The sequence below is a fragment of the Macaca mulatta genome, chromosome 13 (genome assembly GCF_049350105.2).
Source record: "Macaca mulatta isolate MMU2019108-1 chromosome 13, T2T-MMU8v2.0, whole genome shotgun sequence".
NCBI classification, from domain to species: domain Eukaryota; kingdom Metazoa; phylum Chordata; class Mammalia; order Primates; family Cercopithecidae; genus Macaca; species Macaca mulatta.
The window spans coordinates 97,240,191-97,265,603 of record NC_133418.1 but is presented as its reverse complement, the minus strand read 5'-3'; the positions used below and the strand labels follow the sequence as shown (position 1 = coordinate 97,265,603).

Genomic DNA, 25,413 nt, shown 5'->3' with positions numbered 1-25,413 from the left:
CTCCCCAGCTCCGGCTCTGACAACCTGCTCCTGCAAACCAGGGCTCTAGGTAAACCTTGTTCGTAGACATCCTTGGGGTTAAATTACAGAAGATTCAGCTGCTAGAAGAGAGAGTTGAGGTGATGGTAGAGGACAACAAACACTTAGTGCTTACTGTGTGCCAGACATTGCTGTAAGCATGTTACATGCACTGTAAATTAATTTAATCTTTACAGCAACCCAGAGAGATTGGTTCTATTATTTTTCCCATCGTTTGCAGGAGGAATCAAGGTTCAGAGAGGTTAAGTAACTTGCCCAAGGTCACACAGCTGGTAGTTGCACAGACAAGGGTTTGAACTCAGCCAATCTAGCTCCAACGTCTGGGAATCTAAATACTGTGTTATGAGAGGAAGCACTGGAAGGTTGGCGATCTGTTCTAACCCTTGAAGACTGCGCAGTACTCAGAAACATTGGCATGCCATTGAAGGCCCCTTAGGATCTGGTCCCAGCCATGCTGCTATTCCATCCTGCCTCCTGCTATGATCCAGTTACTGAAACAGGCCATAAACATGCCCCAGCTGGTCTGCACAGCGTTTCCTCTGCCCAAGTAGGACTTCCCCATTTCTCTGTCTGAAATGTCTCTTTACCTACTGAGAACCTCTGAAAAGCCATTTCAACATCTCAAGCTGAACTGAGCAAACCCTTCTTTTCATCAAAGTACGTTCTATCAAATTGTCCCCTGTAATTATTGGCTAATAAGTCTCTCCTACTTCTAGATTTCACTCGCTCCCAAGAGCTAGGTGACTGTCCTATTCGTGTCAGAACCCTTAGCACTAAGTTGAGCACCTGGCATGTGGTAAATAGTAAATGTCTGTCATGTACAGTGCACAAAGCAAGTTATAAAATAATAGGTACAATATGCTAAACATTGTATTACATATACTGTAAATATATCACAGCCCAGAAGGATACATGCCAAAGTGTTAACAGCAATTTTCACAGAATTTGGGGGCACAGTGATTTTTATTTCCTTGTTTGTATATCTGCATTTTCCAAAATTTCCATAATGAACATGTATTACTTTTGTAGGGCCAGGCGCAGTGGCTTATGCCTATAATCCTAGCACTTTGGGAAGCCAAGGTAGGCAGATCACAAGGTCAGGAGATCAAGACCATCCTGGTCAACCTGGTGAAACCCCATCTCTACTAAAAATATAAAAATTAGCTGGGTGTGGTGGTGTGTGCCTGTAGTCTCAGCTACTCGGGAGGCTGAGGCAGGAGAATCACTTGAACCTGGGAGGCGGTTGCAGTGAGCTGAGATCACGCCATTGCACTCCAGCCTGGCAACACAGCGAGACTCTGTCTCAAAATAAATAAATAAATAAATAAGTATTACTTTTGTAATAACAAAAGGAAATGACAAATTATTTTAAAATTGTTTGTGTTTGTGTGTGTGTGTATTTTTAAACAGGGTCTCACTGTGTCACCCAGACTGGAGTACAGTCATATGATCATAGCTCACTCACTGTAACCTCAAACCCCTGGGTTCAAGAGATCCTCCTATGTAGCTGAGGCTAAAGGCACACGCCACCATGCCTGGATAATTTTTCAATTTTTTTGTAGAGATGGGGGGGGTTTCACTTTGTTGCCCAGGCCAGTCTTGAACTCCTGGCCTCCAGTGATCCTCCTGTTTCAGTCTCTCAAAGCACTCAAAGCAGTGGGCATGAGCCACTGCTCCCAGCCTTAAAATTGTTTCAAATGAACAATAATAGCTAACATTTATTAAGCACTTACCACATGAGAAAAGTTAACAGCTTCATGTGTACTATCTCTAATCCTTTGTAAGCTCTCTGTCGTAGGTACTGTTGGTGTCATTACCATTTTACAGACAAGGAAACTGAGACCCAGGGCAGTCAGGTAACTAACTCAAGGTAATGCAATTGAGAAAACAATGGAGTTGAGCTTGGAGTCCAGATTGTCATGCTCCTGAACCTGTACTGCAACCTTTCCATGACCAGCCTGTAGATGGAAGGTGGGTAGATAGGTAAATTTCTCTGTTTTTAAAAAATCAACTTTTAGGCCAGGCACAGAGGCTTACACCTGTAATCCCAGCACTTCAGGAGGCCGAGGTGGGCGGATCACCCAAGGTCAGGAGTTCAAGACCAGCCTGGCCAACATGGTGAAACCCCATCTCTACTAAAAATACAAAAATTAGCTGGGCATGGTGGCAGACGCCTGTAATCCCAGCTACCCGGGAGTCTGAGGCAGGAGAATTGCTTGAACCTGGAAGGCAGAGGTTGCTGTGAGCCGAGATCGTGCCATTGCACTCCAGCCTGGGGGACAAGAGTGAGACTTAGTCTCAAAAAAAAAAAAAAAAAAAAAAGGTAGCCGGGCATCCTGGTGCATGCCTGTAATCCCAGATATTCAGGAGGCTAAGGCAGGAGAATCACTTGAACCAGGGAGCGGGAGGTGGCAGTGAGCTGAGATCTTGCCACTGTACTCCAGCCTGGGCAATGGAGTGAGATTCCATCTCAAAATAATAATAATAATAATAATAATAATAAAATAATAAACTTTTAAAACTTTGAAGTAATTTCAATCTCAGTGTATTAGTCCATTCTCATGCTTCTAATGAAGACATACCTGAGAGCAGGAAATTTATAAAGGAAAGAGGTTTAATTGACTCACAGTTCAGCATGGCTGGGGAGGCCTCAGGAAACTTACAATCATGGCGGAAGGGGAAGCAAACACGTCCTTCTTCACATGGCGGCAGCGAGAGAAGTGCCAACCAAAAGGGGGAAAAGCCCCTTATAAAACCATCAGATCTCGTGAGAACTCACTATCATGAGAACAGCATGAGGGTAACCGCCCCCATGATTAAATTGCCTCCCATGGGGTCTCTCCCATGATATGTGGGGATTATGGGAACTACAATTCAAGATGAGATTTGTGTGGGGACAAACCATATCACTCAGGACAGATACAAGAATACTACAATTAATTTCTGAATATCCTGCCGGGCGCGGTGGCTCAAGCCTGTAATCCCAGCACTTTGGGAGGCCGAGGCGGGTGGATCACGAGGTCAGGAGATTGAGACTATCCTGGCTAACATGGTGAAACCCCGTCTCTACTAAAAATACAAAAAACTAGCCGGGCGTGGTGGCGGGCGCCTGTAGTCCCAGCTACTTGGGAGGCTGAGGCGGGAGAATGGCGTGAACCCGGGAGGCGGAGCTTGCAGTGAGCCGAGATCACGCCACTGCACTCCAGCCTGGGAGACACAGCGAGACTCCGTCTCAAAAAAAAAAAAAAAAAAAAAAAAAAATTTCTGAATATCCTTCCCCTAGTTTCAATAGTCCTTAACATTTTGCCACATTTGCTTTATCAACCACTTTCTTTTTTTGTCTGTCTACATAAATACATATTATTATAACAGCTTCGTTGAGATACAAGTCATATACCATATATGCAACCATTACCACACAGCCAATTTTAGAATATTTTCATCACCTAAAAAAGAAACTCTGGGCCAGGCATGGTGGTGGCTTATACCTGTAATCATCCCAGCACTTTGGGAGGTCAAGGTGGGGGGAATTGTTTGAGCCCAGGAGTTCGAGACCAGCCTGGGCAACAAGGCAAGACCCTATCTTTATAAAAAATAAATTAGCCAGGTGTGGTAGCATGTGCCTTTGGTCCCATCTCCTGGGGAGGCTGAGACAGGAGGATCCCAGGAGGTTGAGGCTGCAGTGAGCTATGATTGCACCATCGCATTCCAGCCTGACAGAGTGAGACCCTATCCCAAAAACAGAAAAACAAATCAAAAAACAAAACCCTGTACCTGTTTTAGCTATCACCTCCCTAAACCCAATTCACCTCAGCCCTAAGCAACCACTAACCTACTCTCCATCTTTATAGAGACTATAATATGTAGTCTCTATACAGGCAGAATAGACTACAATGTCTATTCTGGACATTGCATATAAACAGAGTCATATAATCTGTAGTCTTTAGTGACTCACTTTTTTCACTTAGCATCATGTTTTCAAGATTCATCCATTGTAGCACGTATCAGCCCTTCATTCGTTTTTATGGCTTTATTACAGTCCAATATAGGGAAGTATCACATTGTGGCTATCCATTCATCACTTGATGGACATTGGGTTGTTTCTGTATTTTGCCTATTATGAATAATGCTGCTATGAACATTCCCGTACAAGTTTTTGTGTGGACATATGTTTCATTTCTCTGGGACATATACCTAGGAGTGGAATTTCTGGGCCATACAATAACCATATGCTTAATTGTTTGGGAATAATAATGTACTTATTTTATTTCTGAACCATTTTGAGGTGAAGTTGCAGACATGTCCCTTTATCCCTAAATACCTCAGAGAAGCCAAACCAAGGACATTCTTTTTCATAACCACGTTTCAGTGATCCAATTCAGGAAATTTAACATTGATACAATATTACTGTTATATAATCCACATGCAAATTTTACCAATTATGTCCTTAACAGCAATTTTCCCCCCACCAAGATACAAGCTGGGATCACGCACTGCATCTAGTTGTTCTGTCTCTTTCCTTTGCTTCCGTCTGGTGCAGTTCCTCAGCCCTTCATCTTTCTGTAGTTTTGTGAAATGTCCCTCAGTTTAGGTTTATCTGATGTTTGGATGGATGAGTTTCAAGGCTTGTCCATGTGGTGGGCACTGAGGCCCAGGCAGAGGAGGAGACTTGGCTCGGCAGGAGCCCTGACCCCTTCCAACCCCACCGCGATTGCACCGCGCTCTGCAGCGAAGGTGCGGGCCGCAGACCCGGACCCAGGGCGGGGCCCGGCCGTTGAAAGTGCCCCACCCGGACACCTGGAGGGTTTACTGGGAAGTGCCAAGAGAAAGAAAGGGGTTGTGCGGGGGCTTCGTCCACACCCTTTCCCAGGAACAGCTCAGGGGCGTGGAGGGCGCTGGAGTGTGTCCCCAGGCCGGGCCGTGGCAGGCACTTCCCATCGCGGCACCGAGGGCTCCCGGACCTCGCCGACCCGAGCCGCCCGGGAAAGGCTGCAGCGCGCGTCGCCGGGATATCCGGGAAGGGCGGGCGCGGGGGAGACCAGCAGGCCGGTGCTGGGAAGGCGCTGCCCCTTCTGGGAAGGGCCTTGATGCAAGGGCCCACCCCCGTGCCCGCGCCCTGCACCCCCGCTTCCGGCAGCCCCGGCGGGGCTCTCGGGAAGGCGCGTAGAGGGGGTGGCTGATTCTAATCCAAGGCCCAAGATGGAGATTGGGTGCTGGGAGGCAGCCGGCTTCACCGGGCCCTGGCCCTGAGCCGGTTTGCTGGGCTGTGACTCCCAAAGGCTCCACCAATTTTTGCAGGAGGACTTTTCTGGGTGCTCCCTCAACATTATTGAGAAGAGCCCCAGAGAATCTCCCATCCTACCGCACAGCTGCCAAGTTCCACCTGAGGCATCGGTGGTTGGGCCGTTCGTTGTTCGTTCATTCGTTCATTTTGTGGCTGCAGGTATCTGCCTCCTCCTCACCTTTCCCCATCCCTGTCGGGGAAGAGGCTCGGTAGGGCTTCCAGGTAACAGTCCTGTACCTACCCCGCTTCTGCTGAGAACACCTATCCTCATAATGCCAGCCGACCTGCCCTCTCTCAGCCCCAGGGCCTTGAATTCTGGCCACTCCAGGGTTGAGCTGGCCTCTGCCCACTTTACAATGAGGGTGAGAGACACCAGAGGGAAAGGCAAGGCCTTAGGGAGCTAGCCAGGAAGAGGTAGAATGGGGAGAGGAGGAAGGGACCAGGCAGGGACCAGGCCAAGAGCGTTGCAAGGAACGTCGTAGTCATCCGAGTCTGCACCCTGACAATCTGCAGACATGCTTTGTTCTGTCCTCACAGGCTTTTGAAAATTGGAAAAGTTCACATAAAAATCCAGATATCTGATTTTTCTTGACAAATAAAAAGATCTGCCAACACCGAGCTTGCATTCCTGTGGCAGCCAGGGCTGAATCAGGAGCCTTCCTTGGAGCTGGCAGTGGCCACACCCACCCCTTCTTATTGTTTAAACTTTCTACACTAGCTCCATTACTTGCCTCTTCCCCAAGGGCACGTGTGAGCTCACTCAATCCTCACCACACCCTGTGAGGCGGGAGCTGATTCCATTTTGTACAGGAAGAAAGCAAGGTGAGAGGTCAGCCGCTCAAGGTCATAGCCAGGGAGAGGTAGGGCTGGGATTCTCCCCCAGGTTATCTGCTCCCTGGTTGATGCTCTCTTCACTCTCCTGTGCTGTTTCCTTGTAGGAGATGTGGTATCTTCAGCAGCAGCTGGGTGGACGGCAGATGTAGACAGCAAATGGAAAGCCATTGGCCATGGTAGTCTGGGGCCTTCTAGGCCACCACAGAGTGCTGAGCTGGGCTACACAGCTCTTGGCTGGGGCTCTGGAGTGGCGCCACCGAAATGAGGAGCAGGGTGGGTTGGTCATGGTCCCACAGTAAACTCAGGCAGGCGAAAGGACATGGGCACCTCTGTGTGGGGGTGTTGGCCTCTAGTCAATTAGGGGGTGCTCTTTCTTCTTTGCTTCTCTCTCTTTGCTGGAAGTGGGCTCCCTCTGCCAGTGTTTTGCTCCATGTGGCTTTCTTGCCCCACATGGGGGTAATTGATGGAGACTAGTACCAAGACTTTCTTAGTGCATAAATCACAGTACATTACAGTCAGCCTTCCTTGAGCAAAGCTCTTTCTGCTCGGTTGTGCCTTCTCCCCCGGAAAGGTTTGCTAACTCTTTTCCTGATCAGGCTTGTCCAACATTTCTAGCAATTTCTAGAAATGAAAATCAAAGGGCAGTACCTTACGGTCACAGGGGGTTGGAGGAAGGAGGAAGCTAAGGTAACTGCCTTCTAAGAATAGTTCAGCTGTATATGGTACTCTACAGTTTATAAAACTCTTTCACACTCTTGTGTATTCCTTTGGTTCATACAACTTTAGAGCTGTACAGAGGAGCAATTTGCAAACTTACCTTGAGCAAATTCCCGTCCTCTTTTTCTGTTTTGATTTCCTCATTGATGAAAAAACAAGGTAATACTCTCTTTTTAAGGTATTTTCAGGCAAAGCTACTCTGCTTTCTAACTCCTGGGAGTGCTATTCACATTGAATGCCACGTGATGGGTCCTCTTGGGATTGTGCAATGTGCAGAACTCCTCATATACATGTTGTGAGGATGAAATGACATCATTTATGTACAGCACAAGGCCTGGGAGATAGTAGGTGATTAATAAATGCTTATCAAGTGAGTGAACTATTCACTTAGTCATGATGAATTCTGAAGGAAGCTTGTAGGAAGAAGGAAGTTGTACCGGCCCCCTGTGGCTGGTGTTGCCTTTCCTGCCTATTTTTTTGTATCTCTTGCCAAGTTGCCCTTTGTCCTAGGCCTCTGGGCTCCCAGCCGGCTGGAGGCACAGAGTTATCTGTGGGGCCTGGAGTACTGGGCCTGGGCTGTGTAATGACCAGCCTTCCGCTTGCTTCAAGTTTCCGCTGGGGGGCTGGAAGCCACAGCATCCAGATGGCTAATTGCTTTGTGCCTGTTTCTGCAAATCACAGTGATTCACTGTCCCTGCTGAAAACACGCTCTCTTTTCAAAGATTTAATGGTTTCCAAAATTAATTTAGCCTCATCTGTTATCCCCCTGCCCTTCTGCACTGTCCTTTCTCTCCCCAGCACCCTCTTTTTTTTTCCCTCCCTGCTCCCCATCCCATGATGGAGCATTCTGCACCAAAAGCCAGCTTTCACTCTGCAGGGCAACATGGAGAGGAATGGAAAGCATAAACCCCTTAGCAGGGTCACCTGAACACAAGCGGAGTGTGGCGTATCAGGTGGAAGCCCAGGAGGGAGGAGCCAGTGGCACAGTTATCTCCCACCACCCCACATGCTCTGGCCGCCAGCTCTGGTCTGACCGACGCCTTGAATGAAGAACTCCAAGCAGCCCCCCATTCGTACTGTTTTCCTTAGCGAACTCCCAGGGATCACTTGCTTTTTATGTGTGAGGAACATGGTCAGTTTTATTTGCTTTTGACAGCTCATTATGGGTCCATGAGGTCAGAGTCCTGGCTGAAAGGGAGCCTATCTCCATCTGATACTCACTTGCTTCTTGACCATCTTTGGGCTTCTGTTCTTTCCCAGTAACATAAAGCTTGTAACATTCTGATCTCTGGCACCTATGCATTATTTAACTGACATTTATTGGGGCTCTCTCCATGCCAGGCATGTGGTAGGCCCTAGGGAGGCAGGAGTAAAAAACTGCTGCAATCCTGGCCTTTCAGGAACTCAGTCTAGAGGGAGAAAGAAAAGGCCCGAGGCCAGCAGGCCTCTCTCTGATCTGCTTCATCTATTTCAAGGCTGTGTTGTTAACTATATTGAATTATTATTGTATCTTCTTAATGAATTGTTGATTTTATCAGTATGGAATGCCCATCCCTCTTTGACCCTTGTAAAGCTTTTTACCTCAAATTCTATTTTATTCTGCCCATCACTAGGGGACTAGTTGAATCAATTATGGTATATCCTCACAATAGAGTACTATGTAGTTGTGAAAAATAATGAGGGCCATCTTTAGGTGCTGTTATGGAGTGATTTCCAGGATATATTGTGAAGACGGAAAAGTAGGAAGGAGAAAATACGTATCGTTTGCTACAGTTTAAGAAAGAGAAGTATTCATCCGTGTGTGCGTGTGTTTGCTTATATATTAAAATGCAGAAAAATATGGCTGGGTGCGGTGGCTCACTGCATCCGAGCACTTTGGGAGGCCAAAGCAGGCAGATCACGAGGTCAGGAGATTGAGATCGTCCTGGCTAATACAGTGAAACCCTGTCTCTACTAAAAATACAAAAAAAATTAGCCGGTCGTGGTGGTGAGCGCCTGTAGTCCCAGCTATTTGGAGACTGAGGCAGGAGAATGGCATGAACCCGGGAGGTGGAGCTTGCAGTGAGCCAAGATCGCGCCACTGCACTCCAGCTTGGGCAACAGAGTGAGACGCCATCTCAAAAAATGAAAAAAGAAAAAAAAAAGGCAGAAAAATAAGTCATTACATCAAAAGTAAATTAATAAAATGGGGTAGAAAGGGATAGATGTTTGTCAAAGGGTGCAAACTTTCAGTTTTAAGATGAAAAAGTTCTGGAGAGCTAATGTACAACATGGTGACTATAGTTAATATCATTGCATTATAAATTTGAAATTTGCTAAGATAGTAGATCTTAAATGTTTTTGTCACACACACAAAAATGACAGTGATATGAGGTAACGTGTTAATTTGATTGTGGTAATCATTTCATAATGTATACATGTATCAGATCATCACATTGTATACCTTATATACATACAATTTTTATTTGTCAATTATATGTCAAATAAAGTCTTGTGAAACAGAAAAAGAAAAAATCCTCATAAAAATAAAATAAAGTAAAACTAAATAAAAATATTCCCTTTGGGAGAGGGAGAGACTGGGCAGACGGGTCAGGAATAGAAGCATGGCTTCTCTGAATAGACAACTTGCTAGATTTGATTTTGGAATGTAAATATTATACATAGTTATAAAACAAAATTAAAATGGAGAAAGCACTTCTTAAAACAAGACAAATGATAACAACTATGTATCAGTTTGGTGGCAAAGCTCACAGAATTATTTCAAGAGACTCTAAAATATAGCATTTAACAGTATGACTACTGAGAGATATACTCTATGTAGGCAGCAATAGCAGAACACTCTGCGAAAATAAACTCCCTCTGGTAATCATATTGTTAGTAATATAATTGATACTATTATTCTGAAACTATTATACATTATACATAGGTAGGATGAAGCAAATAAGCAACTATGTTAACATTAGGATCCAAGATTTTCAGTATAATAGAACAGAGACACAAACATAAAAATCAAATATGTTAAACAAAAATTCTAAATTTGAATAGAAACAATTTTTTTTTTTTTTTTTTTGAGATAGAGTCTCACTCTGTCGCCCAGGCTGGAGTCCTGTGGCATGATCTTGGCTCACTGCAACCTCTGCCTCCCGGGTTCAAGCGATTCTCCTGCCTCAGCCTCCCAAGTAGCTGAGACTATAGGCTCCCACCACTACGCCCAGCTGATTTTCGTATTTTTAGTGGAGATGGGTTTCACCATATTGGCCAGGATGGTCTCGAACTCCTGACCTAGTGATCCACCTGCCTCGGCCTCCCAAAGTGCTGGTATTACAGGTGTGAGCCACTGCTCCCAGCCTGAATAGGAACTATTGTTAAGTATGGACTTATGATTAATTTAAAATAATCTACTTCCTAGCAGAGTCAACTGAGAAGGCCTAGAAACAATAATCAATCCAATAATAATGAGCACCTCTGGACCCCAGATTGTGATTTCTAACTACCATGTTCCATTAAAAGGACCAAGTCTCCTTGGGAAAAATTTTCCATGTGTGTCTTGTACATTATCCTAACCTGTGTGTTAGAGGATACAAATTTCTCAACTCAGATAGAAGGAAGTTGCCAGAGAGAGTCTTGTCAAAAGAAGAGCAACATTGACTTGAAGAGGCCAAAAATGGGATAATTAAGCATGAATAGAATAATAATTGATTGCAGCATTATTCACAGTAGCCAAGATATGCAGTGAATGCGAATGTCCATCTACCCCTCACTCCCTCCCTGCAGTCTCCCTCCCAAGAGATTATTACTTCAAGTCTTCTAGCTGGTTTTTCCCCTGATAATTTATTTGTTGTTGTTGTTGTTTTTCTTTATTTTTTGAGACACGGTCTCGCTCTGTCGCCAGGGCTGGAGTGCAGTGGCATGATCTTGGCTCACTGCAGCATCCACCTTCCAGGCTCAACTCAAGCAGTCCTCTCACCTCAGCCTCTTCATTAGATGGGACTACAAGCACATGCCACCATTCCTGACTTTTTTTTTTGAGGGATAGGGTTTAGCTGTGTTGCCAAGGCTGGTCTCAAACTCCTGGGCTCAAGCAATCCACCCAACTGGGCCTCCCAAAGTGCTGGGATTACAAGCAAGAGCCACCATTCCCAACATCTCCTTATTTTTAAGTGATATGCTTATACATTATTTCTTGATACTGTAGGGACACAGCTCTGCCATGGCACCTGGTGACCTTGCATATATCCAAATAGGACACCAAGGCAAAGGCTTGAACCACAACGAATACGAGTCTTGGCAGAATGCCTGCAGTCCTCTCAGAACACAAGACAGTACGGGAGACTTGTAAAGAGCTGCTAAGAAACCATTTTCCATCCACCTCTTAGCTCCCCTGGGAGGCTGTCATAAGACAGTTATTTATTGCCTTCTGGGTTCTGAGGAGGTACGTGGCTTTCTGCCTTGTCCCCTCCCCACTTTAGGTCATCTGTTCTTTTTCTTTCTTGGCTTTGAAAATTTTTAATTTATTCTTTTTCAAAACAATTTTTAATTGATGTGTAATAGATATACATAGTTTCGGGGTACATGTGATAATACACTCATAGTTTGTAAATATCAGATGAGTGTACTTGGAGCATCAGTCAGCTTACGTGTTTATCAGTTCTTCATTTTAGAAACATTTGAATTATTCTCTCCTGGCTATTTTGTTTATTTGTTTGTTTTTGAGACAGAGTCTCACTTTGTCTCCCAGGCTGGAGTGCAGCGGTGCAATCTCAGCTCACTGCAACCTCCACCTCCCGGGTCTGAGCAATTCTCGTGCCTCAGCTTGCTTAGTAGCTGGGACTACAGATGCATACGACCATGCTCAGCGAATTTTGTGGTTTATTTGTTTGTTTGTTTGTTTTTTTGAGACGGAGTCTTACTCTGTCGCCCAGGCTGGAGTGCAGTAGCGTGATCTCAGCTCACTGCAAGCTCTGCCTCCCGGGTTCATGCCATTCTCCTGCCTCAGCCTCCCGAGTAGCTGGGACTACAGGTGCCCGTCACTGCGCCTGGCTAATTTTTTTTTGTATTTTTTAGTAGAGACGGGGTTTCACTGTGTTAGCCAGGATGGTCTCGATCTCCTGACCTTGTGATCCACCTGCCTTGACCTCCCAAAGTGCTGGGATTACAGGCGTGAGCCACTGTGCCCGGTCATTGTTTGTGTTGTTTGGTAGAGATGGGGTTTCACCATGCTGACTAGTAGGCTGGTCTCGAACTCCTGACCTCAGGTGATCCACCCATCTCCCAAGTGCTGGGATGACAGGCGTGAGCCACTGCGCCTGGCCTCTCCTAGCTATTTTGAGGTGTGCAACAGATTATCATCAACTATAGTTACCCTTCTGATCTAACACTAGGTCTTATTTCTTCTACCAAACTGTGTACTTATGCCCGTTAATAGCTTCTCTTAATCCTCCCTCCCCGCCCCATTTATTTTTGATGTTCTCTAGTTTCACAATAATGTTTTTATATTTCCTCATTTCTGGAAAATTTTCAACCATGATCTCTTTGAGAAAATGACTTTTTGGGCCAGGGGCGGTGGCTCAAGCCTATAATCCCAGCACTTTGGGAGGCCAAGGCAGGTGAATCACCTGAGGTCAGGAGTTCAAGACCAGCCCGACCAACATGGTGAAACCCCATCTCTACTAAAAATACAGAAATTAGCCAGGCATGGTGGCAAATGCCTGTAGTCCCAGCTACTCAGGAGGTTGAGGCAGGAGAATCACTTGAACCGGGAAGGCGTAGCTTACAGTGAGCCAAGGTGGTGCCACTGCCCTCCAGCCTGGGTGAGAGAGTAAGACCCTGTCTCAAAAAAAAAAACCAAAAACAAACAAACAAACAAACAAAAAAACTGGGCGCGGTGACTCATGCCTGTAATGCCAGCACTTTGGGAGGCCGAGGTGGGTGGATCACGAGGTCAGGAGTTCAAGACCAGCCTGGCCAAGATGGTGAAACCCTGTATCTACTAAAAATAAAAAAAATTAGTCAGGTGTGGTGGCTGGCGCCTGTAATCCCAGCTACTCAGGAGGCTGAGGCAGGAGAATTGCTTGAACCCAGGAGGCAGAGGTTGCCATGAGCCGAAATCGCACCATTGCACTCCAGCCTGGGCGACGGAGTGAGATTCCATCTCAAAAAAAAGAAAAGAAAAGAAAATGACTTTTTGGCTGGACGCGGTGGCTCATGCCTGCCCGAAGTGGGTGGATCATGAAGTCAAGAGATCGAGACCATCCTGGCCAACATGGTAAAACCCTGTCTCTACTAAAAATACAAAAATTAGCTGGGTGTGGTGGCGTGTGCCTGTAATCCCAGCTACTCGGGAGGCTGAGGCAGGAGAATCGCTTGAACCCAGGAGGTGGAGGTTGCAGTGAGTCGAGATCATGTCACTGCACTCCAGAGCAAGACTCTGTCTCAAAAAAAAAAAAAAAAAAAAAAAAAAAAAAAAAAGACTTTTTGTCATCCAGTCCACTCTCTCCCAGAATTCTTATTATAGGAATCTTGACACATTTAAAAAATCTTGTCTCTTTTATCTTTCTGGCTATGATCTAGAAGACTTTCTCACTTTGATTTTTCAGATCACTAAAGATAAAAGAAAAAAAGGAAAAAACCCAAAAAGAATACAATCACTAAAGCCCCCATACCTCAGAATAGAGCTGAAGAATATAACTACTTAGCCGCAGTCTAAGATTGATTCCTCAGCAATAGGTATCCAACAACTCACATTTTGGTCATTGGCCCCTTTTGTGTCATCCTTTTTGATGTGTGAGAAAAGGATCACAGGGGGCTAGCACTTTTGGCTTCTTTTTATTTTTTCTGTCTCTATATAAATAATAAACTATCTAAATCCAAAGTGGTTCATTGTATCTTTATTGATTGAATCAGTCAGGTCTTGGCCTTGCCTTGTCTTGTAGGCACAAGCTTGACAGACATGATCTATTGATTTCTTGTATGATAATTAAGGTTTTAGTTTTCTTACATTTTCCCTCCCTCATATAAATGTAGTATGATTTTTAAAAAATTAAGTCAGTAGTCAATGTCTATATTATTATGGCTCTACTGAACATGGTATTGCATAATGACATTCCCTCCAGCTTTGTGTTTTTCCTGCAGTTAAGAGTTGCCATAGTTTTTCTTTGGCTTAGTTTTAAAAAATACCTATTGCTAATATTTTCCAAATGTTCTATGTATATCTGTTAAACATCTAGCAATGCTTTTTTTCCGAATGTCCAAGTGTATGAAATAATTGGTCACTATCCCTTCCTCTACTGCCAGAGATCTCCCTTCTTTGCCCTGTCATCTTGCTACAATTTGGACGTATTACGCTTTACACCTGGGGCTCAGGTGTCATCTTAGGACTTCTTATCATCAGTCTTCTCCTTTGCATTGCTTCTCTGTTTTCCGAATCCCTTTGTTCCTTGTTCTTGGCTTCGTCTTTCATTTCACTGAATCATATCCTTCACTATCTTCCTAAGAAAAGGTGTGTAGGAGGTAAAAATTTTGAGTTCTTACATATCTGGAAATGTCTTTATTCCACAGTTATCCTTTATTTGGCTAAGTATAGAATGCCAGGATAAAAATAATTTTCACTCAGAACTTTGGGTGCCCAACACTACTCTCCTCCTGCACTGCTGTTGTACTCCTTCATACGTGACATGATTTTCTTGCTAGAGGTTATTAGCTTATTCCCATTTTCCTGGAATTCTGAAATTTAAAATTATTGCCTTGGAATTTTCCCCCATTCTAATGGACACATTTAGTGGACACTTTCAATTTGGAGATTTATGTCCTTCACTTCTGGGAAAATTATCTATCTATCTATCTATATCTATCTATCTATCTATCTATCTATCTATCTATCTATCTATCTATCAATCATCTATCCATCTGTCTATCAATCAATCATCTATTCATTCTATCCTTTGTTTTCTCTGTTTCAAAGCTGAATAAAACTTTTGAAACTTTTTGAATATTCTTTTAACACTGTTTTCTTCTCCTAGCTTTCATTTGTTTTATTCTACTTTCTGGGAGGTTTCTTCAACTTTATTTTCCTACTCTTTTAACCACTTTTTTTCCTTCTTTTAGAGACAGAGTCTCACTCTGTCACCTAGGGTGGAGTGCAGTGGCATGCTCATAGCTCACTGTAGCCTCAAACTCCTGGGCTGAAGTGATTCTCCTGCCTTAGCCTGCCAAAGTGCTGGGGTTACAGGTATGAGCCACTGCACCCAGCAGTGACCACATTTTTAATTTGTAAGAGCTCTTTATCATCCTCTGATTATTTCTACTTCACATCATCCTGCCCTTTTTCATGGATATGTATCTTCTTTTAAATCTCTGGGACTATCAGTTAAAAATACACATAAAATTTTTTTTAAGTTTATTTTTACATCACCTCTATTTCCTTTGAGTTCTTTTTTTTTTCCGTTTGTTTGTTTTGGTCTCTCTCTTTCATGTGGGATACTTTTTGCAAATTTCTGGTGATCCTGGGCTATCCAGTCATATGTAATAGTGAGGCATCTCAACAATTGGCAACTTTGTTTTATGGGCACATATTTGACTGGCAGGTCTCAATCTCAGGCTATTTCATTGGGAGACCATAAAAGTATATCCTTAAGGTCAGCGAAGGGTAGGTGTGAGATGTTTGGGTGGGGGAGCATTTTGACAGCATGGATTTTCCTTTGGCATGTTTAATTGTGATGTTTGACAGACATCCTTGTAGTCAAAGCCGACACTTTTAAAATAAATTATCCCCCAATGATGACTTGGGCCCTGTCACTCAATGGGAGATTCAGCAGAGCCTGTAGGATCTTATTTGTAATTGACATTCTCTATTGTAAATTCTTTCCTATTTATTTTTAAATTTGATTTGTGTTTCACTGGAAAAGAAAGATGATGCTCAGTTTCAAACTTAACAGTGCACAAGTTGCTTTGTTACAATAAAACCCAATGTGTACACATATACATAAAGTCCATCTTAAGGGGACTTTTCTCTGGGGCTAACAATTTTTTTCCAGTGAAGAATCCTCCAGTCTTCTAGCCAGGGAACATATACCTGATAGTCCTTTTCTGGGAATGGGCTAAGGGAAGGAGCCTGGCATTGGGGTCCACTATTAACATGTAGACTTAAACATAATCCTCCGGTCTCAGCCAGACACCTGCTGTACTGTTGCTGGGATCCCCAAACTTAGGGGTGCTGTGGTTCTATTTCTCTAGAGAAAAAACCCTGCAATCAAGTGCAGGGATGTAGTTGCCTGACTATTTGGGATTGGAAGGGGATCTGGAGTTGTAATTTCTTCATATAAGTCTTTCAACTGCTTCCCTAGGGTTTAGCCTATGCTTCAAACTCACTTCCTGCGGAACCTGCTGCCTCCAAGTTCCCAGCTCTCAGGGCTGTCTGGGAGCATCTGCTCAGGCCTCATCATCAGCGCCATCCTCGGGCCCTTTCAAGTCAGTTGCCCCATGGCAGCCACTTTTTATCATCTCCACATTTGCTAAGTTCTTCTGTCCACTGAGGTCCTCACTCCCATTCTCAGAATTCTCACGGGTTTATGCTTTAAAAACTTTTGTGGGTCTTTGGAGAAAAAGGAGATTAAGATGTATAGTCAATTTGTTATCTCCAGTATCTCTGACATCACGTGTTGTGAGCCACCCACTTTTAAAACAGAATTTATTTTTTAATTTACATTTTTATTTTTAAATTGACAAATAATCGTATATACTTAAGGGGTACAATGTGATTTATATATATAGTTTATACATATGTTTATATATGTGTGTGTGTGTATATATATATATCACATTGTACCCCTCAAGTACAATGTGTGTGTGCATGTGTGTGTGTATATATATAGTATAATACATGTATATACAAGTACTGTACACATACCCACACATTGTGGAATGATTATATCAAGCTGATTAACACATTCATCACCTCACAAACTTATTTTTTGTAATGAGAACATTTACAATCAATTCTTTTAGCAATTCAAAATGTACACTACATGATTATTAACTATGGTCATCGTGCTATTGAACAGACCTGGAAAACTTTTTCTCCTGTCTAACTTAAACTTTGTACCCTTTGTTTCTCCTTCTTCCTTGCCTTCCCAGCCTCTAGTAACCACCATTCTACTCTCTAAAGTAGGAATTTATTTTAAATGTTCCCTAAACATGTATTTCAAGCATCCAAGATTTAATAAAAATCTTTATGTCACCCTCTCCTTACAAGTCTTGATCTATTCCCGGCCTTCACTTTGCCAAACTAAAACCTCAGTTCTCATGTTGATGTCCTGGCCAGGCTCCGGGTTCTCTGGTTCTTTTTCTCTGGCCTCCCTTCAGTTGTCCTTCTGGAGGTCCACTGACAAGAGATGCAGGCATCCCAGGTATTCCCTGGGTGACAGAATCCTCTTCTACAAATATCTCTGCCCTAAATGGTTGCCTAGGCAGGGTAAAAGACAGGGCTTGCGTTTGGTGGGAGAGTGTGTTCTCCACATTCTTCTTCACTGTGGACAAAGTTCTCAGAAGTCACTTTGGCTTCAAGGAAGTATCCCTTAAATGGTGTGTTCTCACATCACCACGCACCACATTGCCCAAGGGAACACTGCTATAATTAGCACGTGGGCTCCTCACCAGTCCATCACATTCTAGTAAACCCAGATGTAAGGGAGACTTGGTGGAAAAGAGGAGAAAGCCAAAAAAAAAACCAGACAAAACAAGAAGGACGATGGGGAAAGGATGGCGATAATATTCATAATAAGGTTTGTAATTAATTATTATAATAATTACTTGCATTTGTCAAGAATTTCCACATGCATGGTTTCATTCACTATGTGTAACAACACAAAAAAGTACACACTTAGTCCCTATAAACTACATTATGGGTTCAATCTATGGGTTCAGTTCTAGAACTTAATTATAATGATCATCTATGACTTTCTTTCGGAGAAATTTGCTCCAAGTTTCAAACAATGATTTATAAATGGAAACATACACCGTGTGGAAGTTCAGGGCTGCCTGAGTAGACGAAGGCACAGCTTGATTTCTCTGAAAAAGGAGGACTCATTCCACAGGGGTTGATGGTGAGTCTCCTCTGAGCCAGCTGTGGTGCTGAGTGCCGAGGTGAAGGTAAAGATGAGTAGTGCAGGGATACTCCTGCCCACAACAAGTGGGTCTAAGAAGAGAGCACCCGATTCTGCCGAGGGATTGCAAAGGAAAGATTCAGTGAGGGATTGCAAAGGAAGGATTCAGTGAGGAATCGCAAAGGAAGGATTCAGTGAGGGATCGCAAAGGAAGGGTTCAGTGAGGGATCGCAAAGGAAAGATTCAGTGAGGGATCGCAAAGGAAGGGTTCAGTGAGGGATTGCAAAGGAAGGGTTCAGTGAGGGATTGCAAAAGAACGGTTCATAGACCAGAACTTTGACATGGGATCTGTCCAGCAGAAAAGGTAGCGTAGGGCATTTTTGCAGAGAATGTGATGAACAAACACATGAAGGCACAGTTAATAGTTTAATATGGACAAACCAAGGGTGGCATCCCTGTAGCAGACATGGGAATTGTTACCACCCAACAAAGAATCCTCCTTTTTTGAGTATTAATTCACTGATTTTCCTCAGGGGAGCTATTTCTCCACACCCAACTTTCAGTCCATGTGATTGGATGGGACTGGGTATATCACTCAGGCCTGACAATTCATCAGAGAGATTCACTCAGAAATTGGCATGTGACCCATTCTGGGCCAATGAGAGTGGGTCCTGAGATTTTTGCTAGAACTCTTAGAAAAGAAGCATGTTCTTTCTCCGTCAGGATTGTAGAATAAGTGTAGGTGGATGTTCAGTATATTAGATTATTTGTATGTTTGCCTGTTTGTTTATATGCATTGAGTAAGATCAGAAAGAAGTATCTTAAAATATTGACATCAATGAATTTTTGGTGGTGGGATAATGATGACATCTATGGTTTTTGCACATTTACTTATTTATATTTTCTACAAATTTATTATATTTATATTAAAGTAGATTTTTTTCTTTCTTTTATTTTTCTGAGACAGACTCTCATTCTGTTATCCAGGCTGGAGTACAGTGGTGCGATCTCAGCTCACTGCGGCCTCTGCCTCCCAGGTTCAAGCGATTCTCATGCCTCCGCCTCCAGAGTAGCTGGGATTACAGGTGTGCACCTCCACACTTGGCTAATTTTTTTTGTATTTTTAATAGAGATGGGGTTTTGTCATGTTGGCCAGGCTGGTCTCTAACTCCTCGCCTCAAGTGATCTGCCCACCTTAGCCTCCCAAAGTGCTGAAATTATAGGCATGAGCCACCGCGCCCTGCCAGAATATTTTTTTTTTTTTTGAGACAGAGTCTTACTCTGTCACCCAGGCTGGAGTGAAGTAGTGCGATCTCAGCTCACTGCAGCCTCTACCTTCTGGGTTCAAGTGAGTCTCTTGCCTCAGTCTCCCAAGTAGTGGGGATTACAGGCGAGTGCCACCATGCCTGGCTAAATTTTGCATTTTTAGTAGAGACAGGGTTTCACCACATTAGCTAGGCTGGTCTCGAACTTCTGGCCTCAAGTGATCCACCCACCTCGGCCTCCCAGAGTGCTGGGATTACAGGAGTGAGCCATTGCGCCAAGCCAAAATGGATTTTGATGTTATAAATTATTATTTTAAAAATATTTTAGGCTGGGCGCTGTGGCTTATGCCTGTAATCCCAGCACTTTGGGAGGCCGAGGTGGGTAGATTACCTGAGGTCAGGAATTCAAGACCAGCCTGACCAACATAGTGAAACCCCATCTCTACTAAAAATACAAAATTAGCCAGGCATGGTGGTGCATGCCTGTAATCCCAGCTACTTGGGAGGCCGAGGAGGGTGGATCACTTGAACCCTGGAGGTGGAGGTTGCAGTGAACGAAGGTGGCAGCATTACACTCCAACCTGGGCAAAAAGAGCAAAACTCAGTCTCGAAAAAAAATTTTTTAAATAATACATTATATAATAATATAAATATGTACCATAATATATGTTTATGTTAATATATTATTATATAAATAATAGATTCATGTAATTTTTACATTAATATAATGGGCTTTAAGCCCCAGATGCCCATTTATTCCTTCCCTTGGTTCCAGTTTTAAACCCAACTCCTTAATCCGGTTTCCTATAACAACTTTTTCAAAAGAAAGCATTTTACCTTTTCAAAGTCAGGTATTTAGCAAAAAGAGACATTTCAAAGTAAAACATTTAGGAGCTAAGAGGTTACACTGGCGCCCCATTAGACCTCAGGCCTCCTCACAGCACAGAGGGTGGAAAGATGGGTGGGGCTCTGTTCTCAGGAGGGGCTCTGACTCCAGGCCAGCTGTGGCAGGGGAACCAGGGTTGGCCGTGCCTGTTTGACCTGACTTTGTAGTCCTTTTAGGAAGAGCTCAGTGGGTTGTTGAACTGGCATGGATGCCCTTGGTAGCTCTGCCAGAGACAGGAATAGGACACAATCCCCACCCAGCCTCCTGTCACCTGCCTTCACAATCAGTCCCTTCAGTCACCAAATGGGAAAAGCACAGCTCAGCCCTGCCTGGATTTCCTCTCCCCTTGTTTGCAAGGACTCTTGAGAATTCACACACATCCTGGGTGTCCTCCCTGCCAGTCACCAGCTCAATCCTGCTGGTGCCCGCTGCAGAAACAGAGCCCTCTCTCTCTTTTTTTTTTTTTGAGATGAAGTCTTACTCTGTTACCCAGGCTGGAGTGCAGTGGAGCCATTCTCAGCTCACTGCCACCTCTTCCTCCTGGGTTAAAGAGATTCTTCTGCCTCAGTCTCCCAAGTAGCTAAGATTACAAGCTCCTGCCACCACACCCAGCTAATTTTTTATATTTTTAGTACAGAGAGGGTTTCACCATATTGGCCAGGCTGGTCTTGAACTCCTGACCTCAAGCGATCGGCCCGCCTCGGCCTCCCAAAGTGTTGGGATTACAGGTGTGAGCCACCATGCCCAGCCCAGGCCCCTCTCTTAAATTCCCCAAGGACAGCTTTAACAAAACTCCCCATAACTCCTGCAGAGATGCCATTCTTTCTCAAAGAAAGCCACCTTTTACAGTGATTAAGAGGAGCCTGTGGCCTCACATTGTCCTGCATTGCACTGTCTCCTTTCCAGAAAAGGTTCACGTTTTATCCTTGCATAACCCAAAGACCTATTAAAATCTTTTCCTAAAAACAAAAGGGATTATTCCCACAAGAGCAAGTTGCTTCCACCTCCACCAGAGACAAAGAAATTGGAATCAAAACCCCAAGCCCATGTAGCTCAGAATAGCAGTTTGCTCTTTTTTTCTTGCCATTGCTTTTTTCAAAAATAGCGGAGGCCATTTTTTGCACACCACATTCTATGCCTGTTTGGAAACCAAAGGCTGTCTGAAAGAGGGTCAGGGTGGGAAAGTAAGGCTGCAGGAGAGACTCAGGAAGAGGGAGTGAGGTCAATGAACACAGCAACCGCCAGTTTTTCCAAGACTGAGACCTTTTATCTTGGAGTCAGATGTGGGGAGAGGGGGCCAGGCGTCAGCTAGCTGTGGGATCACGGGCAAGTCTTGGAGGTGCCTCTTCCAGCTTCAAATCTCTATGTACTTTGGAGAGGCAGGGGGTTTGCTCCCCAGGTGCAGGCTTCCACCTGTCTCTTCCTGGATTGCATCAGAGCTGCTCAGGACTCATTTCCCCACCCCCACAGGCGCCTACAGCTCTCTCCCCCTCCCATAACTTATTAGCTACAGATAACATCCCTTTGTTCTCCCAGTGACTCCACACCCACAGAAGGAGAGGGGGATGAAGAAACCTGCCAGGAGGGTGCTTCCCGCCAGTATCTGATGAAGGTAAGAGGTAAGAGGTTGCCCGTTTACTGCTTGTGCCTTCCAGGGAAGCTTCTTCCCCAGCGCCACTACCCGTTTTGGGAGGCGTTTCCGGGCTAGGCTTCCTGGCAGGGGAGGCTGTCAGGCATTGGGGCCACTGAGGGTATGTGGTGAAGCCCTTGGCTTGGAAATCTTCGCCTTTGAAATCAGTAAGAATTCTTTCCAAGGAATCCTCGTCGGGTGTCTTCCAATGGTTTCCCACCAGATCACAATCAGGCCCAAACTTCTTAGCCTTTTTTGCTAATCCTCTTCCCAGACCCACTGAGCTCCAGTTACGTAGAACCATGTGCGATTTCCTTGAACATGTTATGCATTTTCATGCTTTTGTGACTACTTTGCATATACTGTTTCCTTTGCCTGGAGTGCCCCCTACCACTTCTCTTCTTAAAGAACTCCTATTCATCCTTCAAGACCCTACTCAAAAGTCAGGTTCTTTTTCAAAGCCTTGCTTGACTTCCCAGACAGGGTTGGATGCTCTGTGCTCTAGGCACAGGGTTCCTTCCCCGGCTCATTTTGGATTAGGGTAATTATTACAATTTGCATGTTTATCTTCCTTCTAGTTGTTCCTCCAGGGCAGGGACTGTCATTCACCTTTGCAAATGTGGTATACAGCACAGTGCCAGGCCCTGGTAATTCCTCAGCCAATATTTGTGGCAGGATAAACACAATTTCTTCTGGATTTGTTGTATTTTTGAGTAGCATTAAGAAAATGCTTTTGTCACTGTGGACATTCCCTAGCCTCCAGTGGCATCTCTCCAGACAAAGGTCACATATTTGTGAGTCTGTGTATTCACACAGCATCAGTATGTCACGTCTCAGGTATTTTACATCTGATTTATTTATTTTACACATTAACCCTATGGGTGGTTGTTATTGTTACCATCATAAAATAAAGAGATCGAGATGCCAAGAGATTAAGTACCATGTTCAAGGTATCAGCACTTGGATGGCGGAGCTGGGACCTGAAACCAGGTATTCTGGCTGCAAAATCTTTTATCTACATCTGAGAGTCTCAGTAAGTGGTCTTTGAATCAGTAGGTCAGCATCCCCTGAGGACTTGTTAGAAAATCCAAAACTCCAAGGGTGGGGCCCAGCAATCTGTTTTAACCAACCCTGCAGGTCATTCTGTCCTCAAGTTTGAGACAGAGCCCTTGTTTAAGGGCTCTGTGGCCTGTGCCACAGCTGCTCCAGTAGCTGTCCACAGCCATGGGAGGGCGCTCCAAGGCCAACTTTCACCGCTGGGAACCTGTCAGGCACGGCAGAAGGCAAGAAAATGCATGAACTGGGAATTAGGTGGCAAATTCTAGTCCTGCAAGTTCTGCAATTATTGGTTGGGTGATTTGGATCACATTATTTAATGTTTAACCTCCCTGGGCCTCAGTTTTCTTATCTGCAAAATGAGGATGATGACTAAATGTTCTCATCTCTAATTTCCCTTTAAATTCTGTTATCAGCTCTCCTTTGGAATAATATGTTGTCTGTGCCAAGGATGAAATGAAGACAGAGTATGATGGCTCATTTTGACTTTTTCCTTACTTAGAAATGGAGAGCCCCAAAGTCCAAATCCTTGGACCAGCTATCCCCCACCTTCCTCCTCAGGGGCAGAAGGTGAGATGAGAGCAAGCAAACATCTGAGTTCACTCATGAAACTTTACTGGGCAAAGAATAGAAAATGTTGGTTTGGACCCTCCTCCACTGTCTGGAGGCTCCCCCACATGAGCTCTCTCATTGACCCATCTCCTTCCCCTGCTTCCCCGCTGTGACTCTACCAGCCCCTCTGGATCACCTCCGTGAGCCTGAGCACTTTCCCTGTTCCCCCACCTGGGGTTACCAATTCACAGGCTCTTGTTTATTCACTGTTCTTCTGAGGAAGGTGGGGCCGGTGTCAGGGTGACTTACTAGGTTTGACAGGGGCTTGGTGGCCTCATGGGGAGCCCCTCAGACACTGGTTTCACATGGCCCCTCCTAATGTCTTCACATGGACCCAAGGGCCCTCCCTGGAGCCCACCCCACAGTAGATGGGACTGTACCTACAAGGCACTGGTGGGGCCCAGCATTCAGCTGACAGCTGAAAAACCTCAGGTCTACATTGGGCTAAAAGAAAGGAAGAATGTTTCTTGCCCTTTTGAGATGTTTACAAAAATCCCAAAAAAGCAATTGTGTTGTCAAAGTAGAGCCCTGAATCAGAAAGGTGGTTAGAAGAATTGTTATTACCCAGGCGCTTGGTATCAACATAAGAACATGGCTGATACTCAAGTCCAGAGGGACTAGGAGAACTGGGGAGTTTCAGAAGTTGGTCAAAGAACATGTTGCCTTTGGCAAAACCACACATGTCAAACAACCTGAGTGTCTGTTCAATCTGTATTGCTCTCAGAGAGACTTTCAGGACAAGGTTTTCAGAAGCCAGGAAAAGCCTAAAAATGTAGGACATCAGGTGTCCCCAGCAACCCTGGGGTGAAAAACCAAAGAAGGTGGTTCTTAAACAAGGGCTCTGGGAAGACTGGAAGCCAATGTCGACTCCTCCTCAGTTGAAGGTCACTGAGGCTGCATTTCTTAGCTGCAAGTGACCCAGGGAAGCTGGCCACCCCTTAGATGATCAGTGGAACAACATGTTAATAAGAACATGTGTGCAGAGGCCGGGCGCAGTGGCTCACGCCTGTAATCCCAGCACTTTGGGAGGCCGAGACGGGCGGATCACGAGGTCAGGAGATCGAGACCATCCTGATGAACACGATGAAACCCCGTCTCTACTAAAAATACAAAAAATTAGCCGGGCGAGGTGGCGGGAGCCTGTAGTCCCAGCTACTCAGGAGGCTGAGGCAGGAGAATGGCGTGAACCCGGGAGGTAGAGGTTTCAGTGAGCCAAGATCGCACCACTGCACTCCAGCCTGTGACAGAGCGAGACTCCGTCTCAAAAAAAAAAAAAAAAAAGAATATGTGTGTAAAGTTGTGTGCAGTTACGGTTTCTATGCCTGTTAAATCAATGCACATTGTCTCAACCTAGTACCCTGGAGTCCCATGTCAACACCTTCTGCTGATGGCTGCTTTCTTGACCCATTCTGAGCACCCCAAAGTGGGCCTGGCAATCTGCTGACCTACCTCAGCAGTCTTGGAACTTCCCAGGATCCCAGGGGGCTTGGAAGCCTGGGGACCACCCAGGTGTGGATTAGGATTCCTGGACTGCTCCAGAATGGGCCTCTCCCCCTCCCCACAGTCAGTGCCTGTCCCATCTCAGCCTGAAACTGGCCTGCTTTCCTCCAAGACTTGGATCGAAAAATTCTTCTGCATATATTCAAAATGTATTTCAACTCCTTAGAGTCTCCTAAGCCTCCCACTGCCAAGCCCCTATGACTTCACAGACACTGAGCACTCATCTCTGGTGCTGTCTTCTACTCACAGAGTGGCCACATCTGAACATGCTGGTCCTTTAGCTCTCTGTTGTGCAGGAGTGAGGAGACATGGGCTGTAGTCTCAGCATACTGATGCAATCTAGTTGTGGGCCCTTCCACAGGTCATTTTACTTCTCTGGGCCTCAGTTTTATCATCTGTAAAATGGGAATGTTGCTTTAGATGCCCTCTGAGATCTTCCACCTCTAAAATTCTGAGATTCTGGGGGTCACCCTGGCCAAAACAGGTTCAGA

General features: G+C 44.8%; 2 long non-coding RNA genes across 4 annotated transcripts in view; one reads left to right on the top strand and one right to left on the bottom strand.

The window, feature by feature from the left end:
- LOC144333836 (uncharacterized) overlaps positions 1–25,413 on the bottom strand; it is a 49,054-nt gene that overhangs the window by 12,579 nt on the left and 11,062 nt on the right. The gene's annotated exons all lie outside the window — the stretch shown is intronic.
- LOC106992883 (uncharacterized) overlaps positions 1–25,413 on the top strand; it is a 42,157-nt gene that overhangs the window by 15,726 nt on the left and 1,018 nt on the right. For 2 of the 3 annotated variants that reach the window (XR_013402905.1, XR_003721807.2), the window contains exons 4-5: positions 21,661–21,736; positions 23,313–23,380. This is a non-coding gene — a long non-coding RNA (uncharacterized LOC106992883). Of the gene's footprint in view, positions 1–21,660; positions 21,737–23,226; positions 23,381–25,413 lie in introns of all 3 variants that reach the window. The other variant, XR_013402906.1, reaches the window with a different exon arrangement.